Genomic DNA, 20088 nt, shown 5'->3' on the forward strand with positions numbered 1-20088 from the left:
TTCAAAACAGTTGCTATGGTAACCAGGAGAAGAGAGCCAACAAAGAAAACAGGAATTCCAGGGTGGTGCTGAGAATTAAAGACTATGAATTTGTTATTGCAACAGTCTGCATGACTGAGATTATGATAAGGGCCTTCCCACCTACAGGATCCACCTCCCACCTCCCCACCCAGAGACCAACCAGCTCTTGCCAAGTGGTTCAGATAGTTTTAGAGTTTGTAATCACTGATATCTACTACCTTTATTCTGGTCTTCTACATTTGTTCCAGAAACATTGTGAGCAAAGCTACGTCTCTGCCTCGCCTTCCACCTAAGTCACCCTTTTCCTGGGGCTTGTATCCCTTGCCAGCTCCACAATGCAAGGCAAGAAGCTCCTCTTTTCCCCCTAACTCAACCCAAGCACTAGGAATGTCTTGTTTCACTCAATTTATTCTGGGTGTAGTTCTTGTATCCTTCTCATGGGTGCTGGATTCTTTCAATCCCAAGATCATCTCTCCACTCCACTCCATCCAAGCCAAATACATATGCTCTTCTTGGAAACTTTTAAAATCCATTTCCTAGTCAAGAGCTGGCCACTTCAGGTGATAACTGAGGTGTTCTGCAATCTTAAACACAGAGGATGGGGAAGGATGGGGTAAACTGTCATTCTTCTTCTAATGGTGGATGGGAGAGAGGTGTTTGGGGTTTCTAGAGGACCAGGGACCTATTGTTTTTTCCATCAGTCTTAGCAGGACAGGTATGAAGACAGTATAGAAAGATATGTGGGCTTTCCTGGTGGCGCAGTGGTTAAGAATCTGCCTGCCAATGCAGGGGACATGGGTTCGAGCCCTGGTCCGGGAAGATCCCACATGCCGTGGAGCAACTAAGCCCGTGCGCCACAACTACTGAGCCTGCATGCCACAACTACTGAAGCCCATGTGCCTAGAGCCCGTGTTCCACGACAAGAGAAGCCACTGCAATGAGAAGCCTGCACACCACAGCGAAGAGTAGCCTTCGCTCACTGCAACTAAAGAAAGCCCGCGTGCAGCAATGAAGATCCAATGCAGCCATAAATAAATTTTTAAAAAGAAAAAGAAAAAAAAAAGAAGGATATGTATATTGATCCAGGGCTGAGCTTTTGCTGGGAGTTAAAAACTATGTCATTTAGGGTGTTTCATGTGAAAGTAATAGAATGCTTGATTCAAACTGGCTTAATATGAAATAAATTATTATCTTATATAATAAGATATTGAGAGGGAGGACAAACTTCAGATTGGGTTGATCTTGTGGCTTGACAACATCATCAAGGACTCAGGTTCTTTCTATCTCTCTGCACCACCCCCTTTGTTGTTGCGTTCATCCTCAGAAAGAAATATCATCAATTCTTTTGTCTCTTTCATGGGAAAATCTTTCCCAGAGCCCCTCTCTCCCCACCTTACTCTACCCTCTAGTACTAGAATTGAGTCACATGCCTGTTCCTTTACTGACAAGGGAGAGGAAATGACCATGACCAACTCGGACCAATCACCTGAGTTCAAGTAGATATTGGGGACTCATCTATAAAGTCCACTACTTGGGGACTGGCAATAAAGTAGCTAAAGTGAGGACCACAGGATCTGTGCTGGATAGGGAATGAAGTGGAGGAAGGAGGGTCCTGAGAGGGAGAGAGTCGAAGGGTCTGGGATTCTGGAGTTCAAAGAACTGCTAAGCCTGCAATAACTGAAAGAACAGAGGATACAAGAGTGTGGTCAGAGAAATGTAAGCCTTTGGAGGAAGATTAGTTCCAGGAAAAACTGAGGTTTAGGACATGGTCAAGGGAGGGGGTGGCTCAAGAGGAGTGGAGGTGAAGATCACTGGAATGAGGAGAGACAGGAGCCAAGGGGCCAGGAGGTTGGCCAAGTCTTGGGTCATCCTCGTCATCAAAATCATTAGTATGGTGGTAGGAACTGGGATGGGGAGGAGGGATGAGCCAGATGCTATAGTCCTCTTAAGAACAAGGACTGACTGATTAGTAGACATCAGCAATGAGAAGGTATTGAAGGTGGTACACGTAGATGACTTGAGCCTCAGAGTTTAATCAAGATGAAGGACCACTGATAGAGTTGAGGACCATGGGGGACACCATGAGAGTCGGAGAAGGATTTGCATCCTCTGGGGAGGACTTCAGGACTGTCAGGGGAGAACCAAGTTTACGGGAGGCAGGAAGTAGAAGGAACTCTGTATGTTGAGGTCATGACCTGAAAAAGAAAAGAGCATGCCTTCCACTGTTCTCTATTCCGTTCCCACAATTTGGAATGAAACCCAGAGGTGAGCCATATTTGATCCAGCGTATGAGAATTCATACTCCTCACCCACTGGTTAATAATAGAAACAAGTCCAAAACAACCCTTCCTAAATGTCCATTAATCCCCCAAGCTTATCAGTATCTAGGGGTGTAGCAGACACTTAGCTACTCATTTGAAATCTGCTCTCTTTTTCTTTGTTAAGAGAATCCCCAATTTTGTCCAGGTTTCAAACCTTCAGGAAAGATAACTCTGTACCCACCTCAAGGGCATCACGTTAATCCCATTCTACCTGTGGGTGACTGGTTTAGGTAGGAATGAATATGAAAGCTAATTATGGCCACCAAAACATGAAAGTTTATTAGAGGTCTTCTAAAGAAAGATGTCATTCCTAAGAGAGAGGCATGAGAAGAAATGGTCTTTCTAATGTGACATGCTCAGGGTGGCAGGGCAGAACAATGGAAAGAACTTGTTGGCACCACTGAGTTAAGTAACTCTGGAGCCATCCTACCTTAGGACTTCTTTTCTTAAATATAGTGTTTAGGGTTTCCCTGGTGGCGCAGTGGTTGAGAATCCGCCTGCCAGTACAGGGGACACGGGTTCGATCCCTGGTCCGGGAAGATCCCACATGCCGCGGAGCAACTAAGCCCATGTGTCACAACTACTGAGCCTGCGCTCTAGAGCCTGCGAGCCACAAATACTGAGGCCGCGTACCACAACTACTGACGCCCGCGCGCCTAGAGCCCGTGCTCCACAATGAGAAGCCCGCGCAATGAGAAGTGCACTGCAACAAAGAGTAGGCCCCGCTCGCTGCACCTAGAGAAAGCCCGCGCGCAGCAGCGAAGACCCAACACAGCCAAAAATAAATAAATTAAATTAAATTAATTTATTTAAAAAAGAAAAATATATATATATATTGTTTAAACCATTTTAACTGGGCTTTCTTTTACTCATCATAGCTAAAGCATTCTGATTTAAGAAGCATTGCTAGGCAACTGCTATAAAGTTCATCAGGAGGCTGGCAGACAATACCTCTGAAGCACAGAACAGGCAGATATACAATCTATGGGGTAATTAAGGACAGTGGGCTGCCTCCTTGAGGTACAGAGACAGCAGGGACTCAACTGCCAAGAGGCAGCCTGCCCAATATCTGGGATGCATCTTAAGTCCAGCACCCTGACAAACCCCCCGCCCCTGTCATCTTTTCCTTGATGTCCTTACCCTGGAATCTCCTGGTCATATTTGAACTCTGGAATATGTTATCAGAATATGGCTCAGGTATCTGCTACCTTGTATACTCAAAGCCTCAGTTCTCTTCCCTTTTTTAATTCTCTGTGAGAGTTCTGCCAGCTTCTCCTTTAGACCAATTAACACAAGAGATGCTCTCACTCAAATGACAGATGGGTTGACTACCTCTAACTTTCCAAAAACCAAAAACTTTTCTAAAAATTGTTGTAAAATATACATAACAAATTTTACCATTTTAACCAGTTTTTAAAAAGCATTTTATTGAAGTATAGTTGATTTACAATGTTGTGTTACTTTCTGCTGTACAGCAAAGTGATTCAGTTATACATATATATATTCTTTTTCATATTCTTTCCCATTATGGCTTATCACAGGATATTGAATATAGTTCCCTGGGCTATAGAGTAGGACCTTGTTGTTTATCCATCCTATATATACCAGTTCGCATCTGCTAATCCCAAATGCCCAATCCTTCCCTCCCCAACATTTTAACCAATTTTAAGTATACAGTTCAGTGACATTAAGTACATTCACCTTGTTGTACAACATTAAGTTGTGACATTAAGTACATTCACCTTGTTGTACAACCATCACAACCATTTATCTCCAGAACTTTTTTATTATCTCAAACTGAAACTCTGTACCCATTAAACAATAACCCTTCATTCCTTCCCTGCCACCCAGCCCCTGGCAACCACCATTCTACTTTCTGTCTCTATGAGTTTGACTACTCTGGGTACCTCATAAAAGTGGAATCATACCATACTAGTCTTTTTGTGTCTGGCTTATTTCACTTAGCATAACGTCTTCTAGGTTCGTCCATGTTGTAACATGTCAGAATTTCATCTCTTCTTGGATTGGAAGAATTAATGTGGTTAAAATGGCCATTACTGCCCGAAGCAATCTACAGATTTAATGTGATCCCCATCAAATTACCCATGACATTATTCACAGAACTAGAACAAATAATCCTAAAATTTATATGGAACCATAAAAGACCCAGAATTGCCAAAGCGCTCCTAAGGAAGAAGAACAAAGGTGGAGACATAACCCTCCCAGACTTCAGGCAATACTACAAAGCCATTCAAAGTAATATTCAACAAAATATTCAAAGGAATGAAAACTGTGTGATACTGGCACAAAAACAGACATATGGATCAATGGAACAGAATAGAGAGCCCAGAAATAAACCCACAGTCCATTAATCTTTGACAAAGAAGGCAAGAATATACAATGGAGAAAAGTCAGTCTCTTCAGCAAACAGTATTGGGACAGCCACATGTAAATCAATGAATTTAGAACACTCCCTCACACCATACATAAAAATAAACTCAAAATGGCTTAAAGACTTAAATATAAGATATGACACCCTAAAATTCCTAGAAGAGAACATAGGCAAAAATTCTCAGACATATAATGTAGCAATGTTTCTTAGGTCAATCTCCCAAGGCCATAGAAATAAAAGCAAAAATAAACAAATGGGACCTAATCAGACTTACACGTTTTTGCACAGTGAAGGAAATCATAAACAAAATGAAAAAACAACCTACAGAATGGGAGAAAATATTTGCAAATGATGGAGTTTCCTTAAGAAAACTGAAAATAGCGTTACCATATGATCCAGCAATCCCACTCCTGGCATATATCCAGAGAAAATTCTAATTCAAAAAGATACATGCACCCCAATGTTCATAGCAGCACTATTTACAATAGCCAAGACATGGAAGCAACCTAAATGTCCATTGACAGATGAATGGATAAAGAAGATGTCGTGTATATATACAATGGAATACTACTTGGCCATTAAAAAGAATGAAATAATGCCATTTGCAGCAACATGGATGGACCTAGAGATTATCATATTAAGTGAAGCAAGTCAGACAGAGAAAGACAAATATCATACAATATCACTTATATGTGGAATCTAAAATATGATACAAATGAACTTATTTACAAAATAGAAACATACTTGCAGACATAGAAAACAAATTTATGCTTACCAAAGTGGGAAGGGGGTGGGTATAAATTAGGAGTTTGGGATTAGCAGATATAACTTACTATATATAAAATAAACAACAAGGTCCTACTGTATAGCACAGGGAGCTATATTCAATATCTTTAACAAACTATAATGGTAAAGAATATACACATACACACACACACACACACACACATATATATATAATCTGAATCACTTTGCTGTACACCAGAAACTAACACATATTGTAAAATCAACCATACTTCAATTTAAAAAAAGAATTTCGGGGCTTCCCTGGTGGCACAGTGGCTGAGAGTCCGCCTGCCGATGCAGGGGACACAGGTTCGTGCCCCGGTCTGGGAAGATCCCACATGCTGTGGAGTGGCTAGGCCTGTGAGCCATGGCCGCTGAGCCTGTGCGTCCAGAGCCTGTGCTCCGCAACGGGAGAGGCCACAACAGTGAGAGGCCCGTGTACCGCAAAAAATAAATGAAAGAAAGAAAGAAAGAAAGAAAAGAAAGAAAGAAAGAAAGAAAGAAAGAAAGAAAGAAAGAAAGAAAGAAAGAAAGAAAGAAAGAAAGAAAGAAAGAAAGAATTTCGTTCCTTTTAAAATCTGAATAATTCTCTCTCTCTCTCTCTCCATTTAGTTTGTTTCCACCTTTTTGGCTATTGTGAATAGTCCTTCTCTGAACATCGTTGTACAGATTTCTGTTCATGTCCCTGTTTTCAATTCTTTGGGGTATATAGCCAGAAGTGGAATTGCTAGATCATGGCAATTGTATGTTTAATTTTTTTTAGAAACCAAGTTTTCTGTTCTTTGGTTTTTTTTACTTACCAGGATATCCACATGTGCTTGAAAGCTTCCCCTTTTTAACCCCAAAGCTGAATACATCACCCTCAGGAGGCGAAATACTTTCCTTGTATCAGTGAGTCACCATCTCTCTCATTAAAGCAGAGATAAAAACCATTAGTTTAATTCCAACAGGGCATTCTGTTACAGAGCATAGAGGGGAAAGCAGAATAAAGTTATGCTGAATAGATGGAAATTTAGGACATGAAATGAAAAGCAGAAGCAGGGAGACAGAGAGAAAGCACAGAGGAGCTGATGGTAGGGCTGCGGCATGAAGACCCACCAGCTCCGAAGGTCCCTAGAGTGACCCCGAACAGAGAATTCCTCATTAATTCTGGAGTCCAAGAACCCTGACCCATTTACAACTTATTTTGGTTTTTTTTTCATGAAATCCCATGTTATATATTTCTCTCTGATCATATGTATAATAATTGTGACTAAAAGGAAAAGCCACTGTCAGTCTCTACACTCACAACACTCCTGACACCAAATATGTGGGTTTTCCACACCAACCAATTTCCCAGCTCTCTGGACACCAAAAGGGGGTCCTACAATTCAATCATGACACTAACTACTTAGAGTTAGCACAGACCCCGCAGGTTAAGGGCTCAGTCCCACAAGACTGCCCCCACTTCAGATGCGAGTCACAAGTAGTGCGTCCCAGGTGTTTGATTGGCTACAAATTGGGGGTTCTCGTGACCCCTTCCTCGGGTTTAGTAATTTACTGTAATGGCTCAGAGAACTCAGGGAAACATGTTTATTGGTTTACTGTAAAGGACATAAAAAAGGAGACAAAAGAACAGCCAGGTGAAGAGGTACATAGATAGGGTGGCGAGGTCTGGAAGGGGCCCAAGTACAGGAACTTCTGTCCCCATGGAGTTGGGCTTTGCCACCCTCCCAGCACATGGACATGTTCACCAACCCAGAAGCTCTCCAAGCTCCATAGTACAGGGATTTTTATGGAGGCTCCATCACTTAGCCATGATTGGTTATTAACTCAATATCCAGCCCCTCTTCCCTCCCTGGGGGATGGAGATGGGACTGAAAGTTCCAAGCCTCTAATCATGGCTTGGTCTTCTTGGTGACCAGCCCTATCCTGAGCCTGTCCAGGAGCCCACCAAGAGTGGCCTCTTTAGGACAAAAGATGCTCCTATAACCCAGGAAATTCCAAGAAATTCAGGAGCTCTGTGTCAGGAACCAGGGGCTGAGACCTAATATATATTCTTATTATATCACAGTGACATAGTGTGACTGAGTATTTATGCCTCACCATCAAACAAGTTTAACTAAAATAGTCTCATTCTCTTGGCCCCTGTCAAAATGACAGCATCTTCATGTCAAAGATGTTGACTTACTTCCACCCTTTTTGTGGAGCCAGTCATGTGGCATTCATCAGCATAGTCTCAGTCTAGCTCAAGAGTTCCAAGCCAAATGGAGAAGCCAATGGAATGGATAGGAACAGGGATCAGGCCACCAGGCTGGATCTGGACACATGGAGATGGTGACATGGAATAGAGCAGTTACAGCAAACAGGAAGTGAGGCCCCTAGCTGAGGGGCAGGCCAGCAGGCTGAGCTCAGGGTCTCTGGAGGCCCCAGGAAGAAGAGGTGGGGAGAGCACCCTAGTTCTCTTCTGGTGGAAGAGGGAGGGCGTGGTGAGAGAGTCCATGATTTGAAGACCTCTGTACTTCTCCCTGCCCATTTCATTGCTCTTATCAAAACTCTCACTGTCCATTTTATCCAGTCAAACTTAATTTCCCTTGTCTGTCTCTTTTTCATTCCCACCCCCATTTCCCTTATGCCTGAACAGCCTCCTACTTACCATCTGCCTGCCCAGGAGCTTGCCTTCCTTTACAACTGCACCTACCACTTAGTTTCTCCAATTAAGTGAAAATGGAATAATTATACTTCTTTTCCCAAAGCACACCTCTTAAATCCCAAATGTCCCTGTGTTGCCATACATGATGAAAGGTCTCTGATTGACTGATTTTCTTTAAAGGAATTACATGAGATTACTCATTAAAAGCACCATGGCTGGTACATAACAGTGTTCAGCGAATTGCAGCTTTTCATTAATAGTGATACGTTATTAATTATAGTAACAATAATAATAAGAGGATATAAGCTCCTAGAAGACAAGGAGAGTGGTTGCTCTATGCCCAGGTTCAATAACCCAATATTCAAAGATTGAATTTTAGCAGAGATTATAAATTTTTCTGCCATGCCTAACTTATAGCTCAACCTGAAATCAGCAGGCCTTCATGTCCCTAACCAGGGCTGATTGGACCAGGATGGGCAACTGCCCAGCAGAGTCAGCACAGTGGCTGGCCAGTGACCAATTGGGATCTCTCTATCAAGAATACAAATTAAGGGGCTTCCCTGGTGGTGCAGTGGTTAAGAATCCACCTGCCAATGCAGGGGGACATGGGCTGGAGCCCTGGTCCGGGAAGATCCCACATGCCATGGAGCAACTAAGCCCGTGAGCCACAACTACTGAGCCTGCGTGCCACAACTACTGGAGCCCACACACCTAGAGCCTGTGCTCCGCAACAAGAGAAGCCACTGCAATGAGAAGCCCGCGCACCACAACAAAGAGTAGCCCCCACTCGCCACAACTAGAGAAAGCCTGATTGCAGCAACAAAGACCCAACGCAGCCACAATAAATAACTAAATTAATTTTTTAAAAAAGAATATAAATTAAGGGACTTCCCTGGTGGTCCAGTGGCTAAGACTCCACGCTCCCAATGCAGGGGACCCCGGTTCAATCCCTGGTCAGGGAACTAGATCCCACAGGCCACAACTAAGTGTTCACACACCGCAACTAAAGATCCCGTGTGCCACAATTAAAGATCCTGCATGCCACAACTAAAAGATCCCCCATGCTGCAGCTAAGACCTGGCACAGCCAAATAAATAAATAAATATTTTTTTAAAAAAGAATTTAAATTAAGAGACAAAGGCATTAAGGGAATCAAGTAAAAGGAGGAGCTCTAGGGTGAAAGTCCTCCAGCTCTAACTGATGTGGTCCCTGGAATCACCCTGATTCTTGCCCTTCCTAAGGCTATAGATTTTGTAGGAGATTCCATGAGAACTATGTCTTTAATATGAAAATCATTTTCTGGAGCTAATTTGAATAGGTGGTTCTGAGCATATATCACAACTCTGCCACTTCTATGTGATCTGAAGAAAGTTATTTAACCTCCCTGAGCCTCATTTTCCCCATCTGTAAAAGGGGATGGTAATACCTACCTTATGGTGTCCTGGTGATTAAATGAGGTAGTGCAGTCTCATACTAGCATTTATCAAGGATGTACATCCTTATTTTTTTCCCTTCTCTGCCCAAAGGTCATTGGAAATGTCCAGATACAGGCACTATATCAGTTAGGATACAGAGCTCAACTGCATGCAATAGAGACCCCAAATAACAGTAGCCTAAATAAGGTAGAAATTGATTTCTTTCTCACATGCAGTCTGGATGAAAATGGTCCAGGGCTGGTATGGCGGTTCTGAGCAATGAATTCATCAGGGACCCATCTCTAGGGTGTTGCCCTCATCAGCATGGTCAAAAATGGCTCCCCATCAGGATCAAATTCCAAATAGAAGGATGGAAGAAGGAGGAAAGGAGAAAGAAAGGGCATGTTCCTCCCTTCAAGGGCGTGGCCTGTCACTGCCACTTGCAGCTCATTGGTCAGAACTTAGTCACGTGACCACACCTACCTGCAACAAGAGGTGGGAAATGTAGTCCTTATTCTGTTTGACCATGTTGCTTGCTTAAAATTGGATCAGGAGTTTTCTTACTTTTCTTGAGAAAGGAGAATGGATATTGAAAGACAAGCAAGAGTTCCTGCCACTGGTACCAATGGAATGGTCCTTTGACCTGGAGCTGAATGAGTAGCCTCTCCCACATGCGGAAGGAAATCTTTGTGTTCATAGGGGACCTGGACAGCTATAAGGCATGTAATATGGACCAGCCTGGGAAGAGCTCTATAGAGAATTTATTTGCCCAGGTAAATAATGACCTATTTGTGTTTTTCCCAAGGGAATGGGCCCTATCTTGGCACTGACGGGGGTGTCTGAAAGTCAAAGTCTTGGGTGTGGAGTATTGGAGTCTCCAATCAGTTCCTAGGCTGTGTCCTGTTCTGGGTTCCTTAGGTGATATCAAAGCTCACAGACTCCACAAGATCCAAAAAGTCTTCCCTGATCTGCCAGCTAAAAGAGGCTGCTCTCTCCTTTGAACCCCCATCATACCTGGAGTAGACATCTGTTGGTTTTGTTGTCTGGCCTTATTTTCTCTTCTGGTTTTCCTTTGACAGAACCATGCCTTCTACATTCTCAGTTGATTTTGTCCCCACCCACAGGCCCCAGGAGTGGATCCAGGACCAGTCTGAGACACTTCGTCATTGCTACTGTGCTCTGTTCAAGACTGGACATGTGAGCCAGGTCAGTCTGATATGTCTTGTTAAAATTACTGAAACAGTGGTGCTCTCTTTATGCTGGAGTTGCTAAGCTGGTAGGATATGGGCCTAAAATTATTGGTGGCCATTTGGCAGCAGGGAATGAAGTCAACTCAGAGAAATCCAGAGGGAAATGATGGAGGGATTCCTGATGACATTATTTGAACATCTGGATCAAGCCATGCCAGAAGGCCTGACTAGTTTCAGGAGCGAGTAACTTCCCTTTTCTGCTTAAGCCAGTTGAAGCAGACCCTCCTATCACTTTGAACCAAAAGAGTCTTGACTAGTAGAACCTTTATGTGTACCTTCATAATATGGCTTATCACTTTGAACCTGAGGTTGCAATTATTTCTGAACACATGTCATGTCTCCTCAAGTATCTTGAAACCAGAATCCCACCTAGGTAGCAGGCACAACCCACGTTTTCAGGGAATGCTTGGTGAATGAATGAATGGATTGATGGATAGACCAATGGACTGGTGGATGGATGAATAATAGAAAGAAGTAAAATAGTACATGTCCCTCCTGAGCATCAGGCCCCAAAGTAGGAGCCTATGCTTCTCCAGACCTTTCTTACAATCCTTTCCCCGTCCCTTTGTTTATTAATTCAGACAACAAATGTTTACTGAACACCTACTATGTGCAAGGCTCTGTGCCAGGAGCTGGGAATATGTAATGTGGTGGTGAAAAGCTCGTGTTTTGGAATCATACAGAACTGGATTTGAACACTAGCTGTGCCCATTACTCTCAGTGTGGCCTTAGACAAGTTGATTAACACCTCTGAACCTCAATTTCTTCATCTGTAAAATGGGCATTGATGGCATCTTCTTCATAGGGTGGTTGTGAGAGTAATCGAGATAAGGGACTTAAAGTGTTGAATGGTGCAGGTTCATAATAATTATTATTATAATAAAGTTAACACTATATGCCCTTTACAGATGTTAGCTGTTATGCTCTCCCTTTCCAATTTAACTAGCAAAAGAAAGAATATATACATATATGTATATACATAGAGAGAAACAGAGAGACAGAGACAGAGAATGACAGAGACAGAGAGATAGAGAAAGAGACAGAGACACAGAAAGAAATAGACAGAGAGAGACAGAAAGAGACAGAGAGGAAAGATTGAACAGCAAAAATAATTTTAAATGTGTTTTTCTTCTCTCTGATAATTGTGGTTTATCTGGGTTTGGGGAAAAAATACTCATCTAAACCATTGGTTCATTACAGGGGTGATTGTTCACCCCCAGAGGACATTTGGCAATGTCTGGAGACATTTTTCGTTGTCATGATTGAGGGAGTGCTACTGGCATCTAATGGCCAGAGATGCTGCTAAACATCCAACAATACACAGATCAACGCCCACAGCAAAGAACTGTCTGGTCTAAAATGTCAATAGTGCCAAGGCTGAGAAACTCTGGTCTATACTGTGTTGGTGCCTTGGCTGTAAATTCAATTGTAAACTGAAATCAAGGGCCATAATGTAAGACCCATGGTAGGTGCTCAATGAATGTTTGATAACCACATAAGTGAATGAATGATCAAATGAATGATTATATCTTACATTTGTAACTCGGCCAAGTGCCTGGTATACAGCTGTGTCAGAATGGCTGTTCATAAATGGTTATTGACTCGTTCCTGTAAATATCCCTCCTGAAGAGCCACCTGTGCAGCAGCTGGGAATGATGTCCTCCTGGCTGAGGGACAAGATGGCCTCACAGCATCAGTTTGGGGTTACAATCAACTGCTGCGGGCAGCCACAGAGCGGCAGAGTGGACAGTGTTTCTCCACATAGTGATGGATTCGTTGTCTCCTCTCCTGCCCCTCTTCTCTCAGACTCTCTGCAGAGAAGGGTTTAAAGAGCTGAGCTGAGAGCCTATGGATTTAGCTCTTTAGGAAAAGGAGGAAAAAATGAGCCCATACTGAAGATTACTGTTAATTTGCTTGAGGATCAAGAGCCCGTTAGAATTAGAGAGCGGGGTGGGTTGGTGGGGCGGGACTCTGGTTCATCACCACACTTTTTCTAATTCATTTATGCAACGAATACCTACAGAGTGCCAGGGACTCTTTGGGGTGAGATAACTAAAGAGATCAAAATCCCTACCTTCTTGGTGTTTATATTCTAAAGAAACAGGATGAACAATAGATACTAATATATAGTATGTGAGAGGGCCATGTGCTCTATCGAGAAAAATCAAACAGGGAAGGAAGATAAGATGTGCTTAGGGTTGAACTTTTTGGTAAAATTGAGGTGAGCTTCACACAGCATAAAATTAACCATTTTAAAGTATAGAATTCAGTGGCATTTAGTACATTCTCAGTGTTGTGCAACCACCATCTCTATCTAGTTCCAAAACATTTTCATCACCCCAAAAGGAAAACCCTTACCTACTAAGCAGTCACTCTCCATTCCCTCCTCCCCCGCTGCCCCTGGCAACTGTCAATCTACCTTCTGTCTCTATGGATTTACCAGCCCCTTGTAACCACCAGTTTTCTTTCTGTCTTCATGGATTTACCTATTACGGACATTTCGCATAAATGGAATCATACACTACGTGGTCTTTAGTGACTGGCTTCTTTCATTTAGTGTAATGTTTTCAAGGTTCATCCATGTTTTAGAGTGTATCAGTAGCTCATTCCGTTTTGTGGCCGAGTAATATTCCATTGAGTGGCTATATCACATTCTTTTTAAATTAATTAATTTATTTGTTTTTATTTTTGGCTGTGTTGGGTCTTCGTTGCTGCGTGTGGGCTTTCTCTAGTTGCGGTGAGCAGGGGCTACTCTTCGTTGTGGTGCGCAGGCTTCTCACTGTGGTGGCTTCTCTTGTTGTGGAGCACGGGTACTAGGGCACGTGGGCTTCAGTAGTTGTGGCTCGTGGGCTCTAGAGCGCAGGCTCAGTAGTTGTGGTGCACGGGTTTAGTTGCTCCGCGGCATGTGGGATCTTCCCGGACCAGGGCTCGAACCTGTGTCCCCTGCATTGGCAGGCAGATTCTTAACCACTGCGCCACCAGGGAAGTCCCAGAAGATGATTGTTAAGTGAAGACCTTAGGAGGATGAGGGAGCAAGCCACCAGGATGTCTGGGAAGAGCACTGCACGCAGAGGGAACAGTAAGTGCAAAGGCCCTGAGGCAAGTCATTTTCACTTGTCTTTAACTCTATTTTCCTGTATGCTAATGGGGAAGAATAAGACCATGAAGAAAATATCACATAGAATATTGGCAAATTATCAACACCTGGGCTCGCCCACATACTTGAGCAAGATACAGTTGACCCTTCAACAACACAGGGGTTAGGGGCATCGACTGTCCTCGTAGTTGAAAATCCGAGTATATACAGAGTCAACCCTCCGTATCTGTGGTTTGTCCACATCTGCAGATTCAATCAACTATGCATCATGAAGTACTGTAGTATTTACTATTGAAAAAAATCTTTGTGGAAGTGCATCAAGGCAGTTCAAACCCATGTTTTTCAACAGTCAACTGTACTTCTCAGAGCTTCAATCTGCTCACCTGTAAAATAGGGATAGTAATTGCTATCTACCTCGCAGTGTTCTCTCAAGAATTAAATTAAATATATACCCAGCCAGGGCCTGGCACATAGTAGGGCTCAGAAATGGGTTTGACCATAATCCAAAAAGACACATGCACCCCAATGTTCATTGCAGCACTATTTACAATAGCCAGGTCATGGAAGCAACCTAAATGCCCATCGACAGATGAATGGATAAAGGAGTTGTGGTACCTATATACAATGGACTATTACTCAGCCATAAAAAGGAAGAAAATTGGGTCATTTGTAGAGACGTGGATGGATCTAGAGACTGTCATACAGAGTAAAGTAAGTCAGAAAGAGAGAAACAAATATCGTATGTTAATGCATATATGTGGAACCTAGAAAAATGGTACAGATGAACCGGTTTGCAGGGCAGAAATAGAGACACAGATGTAGAGAACAAATGTATGGACACCAAGTGGGGAAAGTGGCGGGGGGTGGTGGGGGGGGATGAATTGGGAGATTGGGATTGACATGTATACACTGATGTGTATAAAATGGATGACAAGTAAGAACCTGCTGTATAAAAAAATAAATAAAATAAAATTCAAAAAAAAAAAAAAAGGAAAGGGGTTTGAACTCAGATCAGGAGGACTTCAAATCCTGAGGCCTCCAGGAAGAAAATGGTTTATAGGAGAGCCTGAGGGGTTTTGTGGCGGGGAGGCCTGCAGTCTAGCCTGACACAGGCTACCATATACTCTCCTCTATTTATGCTTCTAAGAGCATAATTTGTTTATATACTAACACCAAGCAGGAGGATTAAAGTCTGAATGCCAGCTTTCACCAAGTGACTTTAGGCAAATTTCTTAATCTCTTTTAACTCAATTTCCTCATTTGTGACTCAATATTGTTGACAGAATTCAAGATCATATATGTGTCATCGGAGAATTGACAGATAATATATATGAGTGTCACTGGTATGTGGTAGTGCTCAAAAAATTTCCCTCTTTTGTTGCTTCATCATATGTCTGCCCAGCAAATGCCATTTGGGGCATTAAAAAAACCACAAGATTACCTTTAATCATGTATTCAACACAAGTTGCCATGATGTTTTGCTTTGTTTTGTGTTTTGGTGGCAGGTAGAATGTGGGCTTTGGGGTCTCAGGTGAGAGTTGAGATCCTGGTTCCTGTGCTTACTTGCTGTTGGACCTTGGGCAACAGTCTTAATCTCTCTGAGCTTTAGTTTCCCGGCCTACCTTATAAAGCAGTTGTAAGGATCTGAGATCATTTTTGTGAAGCACCCAGCACCCAACAGGACTCTTAGCCTCAGGGCCGATGGTGGCCACCTTGGTATGAAGAAAAGGATGGGAAGTCCAAGCAGTTTGGGTGGTGAGGGAAGAACAGGAGAGAAAAGTCCCAATCAGACTATCTAGAAAAGCTCGTGAGAACTTAGCAAGAGTGAAGCCATAATGAGTTTCCAGCTCTCATTTTTCTCCCTTTGGAAAAAGCTAAGAATCAGGAGTCCCAAATGTTCTGTCCAAGACTATCTCCATGCCCTCGAGCAAGTCCCTTTCCCTCTCTGAGCCTCAGTTTCCTGGGGTCCCTCTCCAAGGACCCTCTCTTCTCTGTATCTACCTGTGCACCGCTAATGACCAGTAGAGGGTAGCGGTGAGCCGACATTCACTGTAGAGTCCGTGCCTGCAAGTCTTGTTTGCCCTGTTGCTATCATCTGACGCGGGGCAAGAAAACTGTGGTGAAATAATGATAGTAGTATGTTTCTCTTTTTCAAAGAGCCTTATTTTATCCTCAGCGCACAGTCAGAATGAGGTCTTGCCCCAGTACACAAATGAGAAAGCAGAACCTCAGAAGCATAAGAAATTTAACAAGACTACATACAAATAATCAACAGATAATTTTGTTCATACCACATCCTAAATTTAGAACATTCCAATTTTAGGAACAGCATTGCTGTATGTCTTGTCTGCTTAGTATTGATAACACATTACCTTCTTTATGGTTCATGAAGTATTTTCTGATCCTCAATACCAGGGGATTCTCCTCTTGTTCTCCCCAGCTTACAGATGAGAAAACTGAGGCTTCTAGAGGTTATGCCATTTGGCTTAGCATTTTCTTAATCAGCTCCATCTTAGAGGCTGTTTGGTAGACTCCCAGAAATATTAGCTTAACAACTACAGAACTTGGTGTTTTGCAGCAGTTTTCATATGATGGGACATAGTGGGTTCGAGTCCAGATATTGCTCCTTGTTTTGCAAAAGAAATTAAACTCCTCTCTCTCTGTCTCAGCATCTGCACAGGTTATCAGAAATTTCACGTAGAACTGGAATAGCTTTAGATCAGCAATGGTACTCAAAAGGGACTATTAGGGGCTTCCCTGGTGGCGCGGTGGTTGGGGGTCCGCCTGCCGATGCAGGGGCTCGGGTTCGTGCCCCGGTCCAGGACGATCCCGCGTGCCGCGGAGCGACTGGGCCCGTGGGCCGTGGCCGCTGGGCCTGCGCGTCCGGAGCCTGTGCTCCGCAACGGGAGAGGCCACAGCAGTGGGAGGCCCGCGTACCGCAAAAAAAAAAAAAAAAAAAAAAGGGACTATTAATTGACACACCTATCCCCAACTCCAGATGCTGATATCTGCCCTCAACCACCCAGATCATCACTGTTTTTGATGGTCGTTTTATTTGTATGTGAGTGCAATGTCTTTAAGACATCCCTGGGTTGGTTAAGATGCTGCAACAGAAAGGCACAACTCAAATTAGCTTAAACACTTCAACATTAAGGAAAATTTTACTTCATATAACAAGTAAACTCCAAGGTGGCACGTACAACAACTCAACAAGATTAGCAGAATTATCCTGCCCAAAATGTCAATAGTACTGAGGTTGAGAAACCCTGGGCTAGACTGATCAGTGCAGGGGTTGGGACTGGACTCTTCTTCCATGAAGCACACGGCAGTGAAGAAGAGGCAGAGGACACCACACAAAATTGGGGTTTGGAGAGTCTGAAAGAGGAAAGGGGGACATCTTCACTAAGAAGCTTTCGAGAAGCGAATCGACAGTCTCTGTTATAAGCCCTGGTGCTGTTAATTTAGCTCCCAGAGAGCTCTCCCTAGCTCACTGTGTGTGCCCTGCTGCTGGGAGTTAGGAGGATATATCAGAATTAACACTTGGTCCTTGCCCTCACCTTGCTTATAGTCTAGATGTTTAAACCAGACTCACATTACTTCCTTTTCACTATTATCTTTTTTTCTCAATTGTAGGAAAAACTAAAAGGAATAAAGAAAAGCCAGAATCACCCATAACCTATCAAAATAGCTCCCACTAACATTTTTGTTTATTTTGTCCTAATCTTGACCCTGCTTTCTAATTATTGCAACTCATGTAGATTATCCCCTCATTCATTCATTCAACAGCTATGGAGCTGAGTGCTGGTGTGTGTGGTTCAGATTCTCACTGTACTAGGAGTTCCCAGAACAATTTCATTGTAGCCCGGCATGGTTGAATCGGGGCGGGGGTTGACCTGGGTCTTGAAGTCAATTTGAATGAGGAAAGAGGGTATGAGGGTGGCCTTCCCATGAGAGGAAGGCAATGTCCCAGGAACAAGGCAGGGGAGGTGGGTGTGGAGAAGAAGACTGGTGCATAGTGGGAAGGCTAGAGGAAGGAGTCAGTGGTGGGGGAAGATTCTAGGTGTAATGTAGAGATTTCTTATGAAATTGCAGGGATAATTTTAGGAAGAAGATTCCAGAAGGGCTTAAAAGGATGGCAAGCTTAAAGGTAAACTTGGATGCTACAGGCACCAGGAGATGGTCTAAGTGAGTGAAGTAGGAGCAGATACAAGAAAGAACATAGGCTTCCTGGTCTACACGTTCCCCTTCAATAGGTACACGAGACAAAGGAATGTTATTCTAGGAAGAACGGCAGCACAAACGTGACGATAATCAGCAACTGACAGTGGCTTCCGGATCACACATGGTAGGGAGCAGGGGGAACTGTGGCAAACAGGTCAGTGCATGTCCCATCTGAAGCAGGAAGCCTCTTCTCAGCTTAAGCCAAGCTTCCACATAGTATATCCAGATTTCCAGAAATCCAGACAGTCCCAACAAATGCAATTGGTTTTGATTGGCCTCATCCTGAAATATCTCGATTTTCAGATGTTGGTTCATTCTGCTTGTTTGTTTGTTTAGTGCTCTGTGAGCCAAACACAACTTGCCTATCTGTCATACTTAGCCCTGGGGATGCTAGTTTGTTGTCCCTTGGGTATATGCCAAGATGAATCTTAGTTGGAAGGATGAGAGGGTGGCTAGCAGGGAGATGTCCTTACAAAACCAAAGGATGGGCAGAAAGTTTGTGCAGGAGGACCTCCATCTTCTTCTGAAAAACAATTCCATGAACATTCATTCAATCCTCACATCAACCCTATGAGATAAAGCAGGTTAACTCCATTACATGCATGGGGAAACTGAGGCTCAGAGAGTGCCCACTTTCACAAACTACAAACTAGACCCTCAAGACTGCACTCTTTACCTCCTTGCTGATGGTACCCAAGTTAGAGCTGACTTCAAAGTTCACTAAGAAGTTTAAGACATTGCAAGGAAAATGAACCCTTTTGCTTAAAGGATGCCAACCTGGCTTTTTTGCCCACTGCATCTCCAGTGCCTTTATCTCCTTGTCTTAAGGTGACTGTAACTACTGGGCAGCACTTCTCTGATGATGTGGCAGCCATGGTTGGAGTGCACCACTCAGAACTCCTTCCTGAGTGTCTGCTTCGAAGAGCATGGTTGACTGACAGCACTAGTTCCCACCCCTCTGGATCCACCAAGCTCATGCCAAGGCCATACCTCCCCGGGCTGCTCCCAGCCAATAACAGAGCACACTGCGAGTGCTAGTGAAGCCCCATTGCTGCCCGACTTGGAATCCCTCTCACAGCTGACTGTGGCTGGGGAACTCCCTTTCAGCATGGCCAAAACTTTCTTAGAACTGTGCTGCTGTCCAAGGCTCTTCCTACCCAATCCTTCTGTCCCCCTCTCCTTCCAAGGTATCAGACCAGCATCACAGTCTGAACAGTCTCTTGCCTATTCTCACTCCCTTGCCCTTTATCCCTCATAGGCATAAATAAATAAATCCTCAGTAAATCTGCAAATTTGTGCTCAACGTGGTATCTGCTTCTCAGAGGATCTGAACTAACACAGATGACTTCCATTTTGTGAAATGAGCTAGTGAGGTCTACAATCATCCAAACCCAGAGTCATCTGTTGTCAAGGATACAGGTTTTCACACTGTAATGGTTAGGCCCGTGGGCTTTGGAATCAAAATGACGGAGGTGTGAGCCCTACATGCCAGTGGTATGACCTTAAGGAAGTTTTATAACCCCTCCTACTTCCTCATCTGTTGAAAAAAGTGATTCTCAACCAGAAGCAATTTTGTCCCCCAGGGACATTTGGCAATGTCTAGAGGCATTTTTTGGTTGTTACAACTGGAGGAACTGAGGGTGTTGGTTATTGCTACTGATGCCTAGTGGGTGGAGGCCAGGGATATTGCAAAATATCCTACAGTGCACAGAGCTGCTCCCAAACACACACACACACACACACACACACACACACACACACACAGAGCACAGAATGATCCAACCCAAAATGTCCGTAACGCTGAAGCTGAAAAACCCCGTATAAAATGGAGATGGTAATGGTAACTAACTCAAAAAACTGTTGTGAGGATCCAGGGGGATCACTTGTTCAATATCTGTCACTTCTACTCCCCCACTCCCTTGTAAACTCCACAAGGGCAGGGACCAGATGATT

At 43.5% G+C, this 20088-nt stretch overlaps 1 protein-coding gene across 1 annotated transcript in view; it reads left to right on the forward strand.

Moving 5' to 3' along the window:
* Positions 1 to 20088, forward strand: part of IFT81 (intraflagellar transport 81) — a 142857-nt gene that overhangs the window by 28103 nt on the left and 94666 nt on the right. The window contains exon 2 of the mRNA XM_082667841.1: positions 10692 to 10773. The gene's annotated coding sequence lies outside the window, so the exon portion shown is untranslated. The remainder of the gene's footprint in view (positions 1 to 10691; positions 10774 to 20088) is intronic.

The sequence above is a fragment of the Grampus griseus genome (genome assembly GCF_964374135.1).
Source record: "Grampus griseus genome assembly, chromosome: 12".
Lineage (NCBI taxonomy): Eukaryota > Metazoa > Chordata > Mammalia > Artiodactyla > Delphinidae > Grampus > Grampus griseus.